Here is a 4,134-nt window from a genome sequence, read left to right on the forward strand (position 1 = left end):
CTCCCTACATCCAGCAAATGAGAGAAAGGAGAAGGTTCTTGTGAATAGTTCCACTAAAAAATTACTCTAACCATTTTCCCGTCATAAGGCAGTGAAGTTGTACTCATGATTGTGTGTGTATATATAATGATATATATGTATATTATAAATTCATATGAGCATATGAGCAACCTTGGTAATGGTGGGGTAAACATTTGTATCATTTCATCTAACCCTGTTTGCATGGTTAGATAGCTCAGGGGTATGGATGCTCGACTCCTACCGTTCCTATAGCTTGCCAGGTGGAGTTGCATTGAGGAAGGTTACTGGTTCCTTTAGTCAAAGTGCAGATGACTCTAAAGAGAGGCACCTTTCAAAAGGAATAGACGAGTAGCCTTTTGTCGAGGCCAACATTCCCTCTCTCAACCAGGCAGACTCTGCACGCTATTACGAAGCGCCTGTGGGTTACTCAGCTCTCTCAGTTACTAACTTGTTTGCTTTGTGAAGTGCTTTGGTGTTCTTATGCTACCACCATAAATTGTATTCCATTCTGCACCATGTCATTAGCCATCAACGGGTTAAGATTTTTTTTACCACAAACCAACAGGAAAGGGTTTGTAGCGTTCAGATCAATGTCACAAGTGAGTCATATAGAGTTACCGCAACATTTAGAGGTCAGAGCGGCTCAGTGGACTGGAGTGTTTCCAATGCCATGCCGTTCTGAAACGCAGTTCAGTTAGATCCCTGACCGGGGACAAGAAATGGAACTGCTCTGCTACTCACTGAGCTTGAGGTACCACCAAAACCAGAGGGAAGGTTTTAGTCGCAATCAGATACTGATGACTGCCACAATTCAGCCTATTTTATGTAGAGCTGAAAGACTATCCACTTCTGCTGTTCTCTGCTCTTGTTTTCTCCAGTTTCATACGGGGTGAGGGGGTGGGGGGAAGGGAAATCCTTCAGTGTTTTGCAGATGGAAACGCTGGGAGAGTCGGATGTTTTAACAATGATGTCACCAGCCCTGAGTAAATTCTCTGAAAGTCCAACAGAACAAATTGTGCTGCATCCATTGAACACCAAATGCCAGATCTCCATTTGCTTACAAAATTACTGGAGTAATCATGGCACTTAGTAGCCAGCTGCTAATTCATCAGGTATAAATATTTACCGAGACCCATCGCGACATTGGAGATTCTCCCAGGAGCAGGAGGGTCACCATAATTTCATAGGGTTTATTAATATATTTTATCTTTTTAAAAGGAATTCATTTTGAGACACATTCTGTCCCACGGGCCATAAAAAGAATAGGACTTAAGATACCGTCAGGACTTATTTATTAAAAAAAATTAAAAACCAGACCTGAATAGCTTAGCCAAATGACAACTCAGGGTGGAAGCAAGGAGAAGAGGGCCAAAATGACAATCATACAAATATCTAATGGTTGTAACCCACAGGAAGGGAGTAATTGTTTAGGGTGATACCAGGGGATGCAAACTAGGAGTAATAGGAGGAAATTAAGTAAAGAGAAAATTAGGCCGAGTATGCGGAAAAACTGCCCTAATCGCAAGATCTATCAGAGCATGCAATGGTCTCCCAAGGGAGGTGATGGAAGCCTCATTGCTCAAGATATTTAATATTCAGCAAATCACTGGAGCAGCCCCGCATTGGCAGAGAGATGTAGATGACCTAATAAGTAATTTTCATCTCTTATTTCTATGATTATTGATAGGCCAGGGGAGTATAGTACAAGTTCAAGCCAGAGGTTTGGGCAAGAAAGCCAGGAATAAATACCCAGCACAAAACTCTCTTTACTTTTCCAATAGTATAAAAATGTCTGTTTTCCATTACAGAATTTCCTCAATATTGTCCCTAAAGAGATAAGCTGAAAATAGTGAATCCAAAGCAAAGAAAAAGTGACTAGCGATGTAACGTCATTGGGTTTTTGTTTTTGTTTACTGCTGACCCTTTTCTTGTCAAGAGTTACCAGTTATATTTTTCTAGCTATCTAGAGAGAGACTGTTTTCTCTTGCACGCAAACTGGCTGGGGCTAAAAATACCAACTGTAGCTTCCATACAGCACATTATAAAACAACCATCCCAAACTATAATTTCAGATTTAAAAAACAGAGACATGTAACCTGACTCATGTTTTTGCACTATTCTCTGATATAGACAAAAGGTCTCTGCACAAAAACACACGGATTTCAACAGAACTATTTTATTAATAAGCAGTGAAAAATAAAGATAGAAACCTAATGATAATGATGTCAGAAATATCCTCCTAGTTTGGACAAACAACTTTGAGCCCTTGAATTGGAAATTAACTGTTCTTTCAGATACTAATGATATTTTGGGTGAACAAATTTGTGCTAAAACTCAAGGAACTCTAGGGGTTCCTGAACTGTCACACCACTGTTATGCAAATACTTGTGATAGTAATAAAATACTACTACTACTAAGATACCGTTAATAATCGCAAACAAAACTGGGTGCTTTTGTTCAAAATTCAGGGTTTTTCAAGTATTTGCCCTGCTCTAGGCATGACTCCTGGGTCTAAAACATGTAATTGGTGTTTAAGCAAAACTCCACATTGACTTCAATGAAGAGGAGTTCTTAAAAGTCAAATGGCCTGGTATAGCTCATTATATGGGAAATGGGAAATTATATTTACTTGGTCTCACATTATTGTCATGATTTGCTGCTTCTTTACGAAGCTAAAAAATTACATTGGATGCCCAAATCTGTTAGTATAGAAGCATTACAGAGAAATTACTTTAAGAAGATAACAGTGACCAATTAAGAGATCAGGGTAATGATCCATAATTTTACAGCTTTCATTTGTAAATACCTAAACAGCATTAAGAAGAGGCAGAGTGTGCATCTGAAGTAGTGTTTCAACTGAGTAATTTCCTGGTGGGGAGAAAAGTTTCAGAGGGATCCTTTCCTACAAAGCGTTTTTAAGAATGAGTGTTATTTGGCACAGTCTGGCGTACACCAAGCGTACTCTGGAGAGAGAAATCTTCATAAAGCTGGGATAAATGTCATCCCAACTGGGATGGTTTAGTGTCCAGATGACAATCTCCACACGAGGCAGGGATGGGACCACTAAATTACCTTTTAGTTTGGACAGCGCTGAAACAAATGATTTAAAAATTCACACTCTAAAACTTGGCCACTAAACTGAATCGTAAGTTTATGTTAATCACGAACTTTATTTGTTATTCCTCTTACAGCCATCTGTTTGACGAGTGCCTCTACAGAGAACATTTGCTAGATGCAGGGTGTATTTTGTACCAATTCCTTTAGCATATAATCTAATACTTATGTTACAATAGAACATGCGTGCTCTAGAAAGTTACCCTGTCCCCCCACACCCAGTACAGAACCTATCCAGAAGAAAATTATGGGCCATACCTTCAGCTGGCATAGTGTCATATGCCAATTTAACTTTGAAGAAACCTCACTAATTGGCACCAACTGAAGATTTGGCCTTCTATCTGGAACAAAGGCTGCAATTCTGCAAGGCACTGAGGTCCCTTCAATACCTTTTGAAAACCAATGGTTGACTTCCATGGGTGGTAGCATTTTAATACCTCACAGGGCTGAGCCCCATAAGGACCTGAGGGGATTTGTGGAGTAAGGTATTATTCTGTATGAATAGGAGCATCATAGTCTGGCCCACAGAAAACACTCACTGCTAAGACTGCTGACAAACCAATCAATCAACCAGCTTTTCTGCCCTGTTATCTTCAGCACCCAAGTTTGCATATTACCTTGGATGGTGCAAAATTTGACTCTAGTGGGACTCGAACCCACAACCTTTGAATGACTTTGATTTATCACCACACTAGAAGTCCAATGTACTATCCATTATGCCACAGAGCCATCTTACAGGGAGCTGATATATTGCAATCACCTAGGTACAGTGTATTGAAAACTCCATTATAATGCATGACTCTACCATGGGCACTAAAACACAAACAATTTCAGTTAAGCAGCTGTAGCTGTTAATAGGCCGCCAGGCCTTTCTAGGGAGAGCTGGCGTTGAGACACCTTATGCTGGTGTAACCCCCACACCTCCTGGGTGTGGTGTTCTGTCCCAGCTAGTGACACCGAGACCACTTAGAGAGGGAGAGAAAATAAGTCTGCTCTACA

At 40.3% G+C, this 4,134-nt stretch overlaps 1 non-coding gene across 1 annotated transcript; it reads right to left on the minus strand.

The window, feature by feature from the left end:
• Positions 1 to 3,770: 3,770 nt before the first annotated feature.
• TRNAR-UCU lies at positions 3,771 to 3,864 on the minus strand. The gene is made up of 2 exons: positions 3,828 to 3,864; positions 3,771 to 3,806 (listed from the first exon to the last, which is right to left on the minus strand). It is a non-coding gene; the product is annotated as a tRNA-Arg (tRNA).
• Between the last annotated feature and the right edge of the window lie 270 nt (positions 3,865 to 4,134).

Source organism: Terrapene carolina, unplaced genomic scaffold (assembly GCF_002925995.2).
Source record: "Terrapene carolina triunguis isolate 2854851 unplaced genomic scaffold, T_m_triunguis-2.0 Scaffold33891, whole genome shotgun sequence".
In the NCBI taxonomy this organism is placed as follows: domain Eukaryota; kingdom Metazoa; phylum Chordata; order Testudines; family Emydidae; genus Terrapene; species Terrapene triunguis.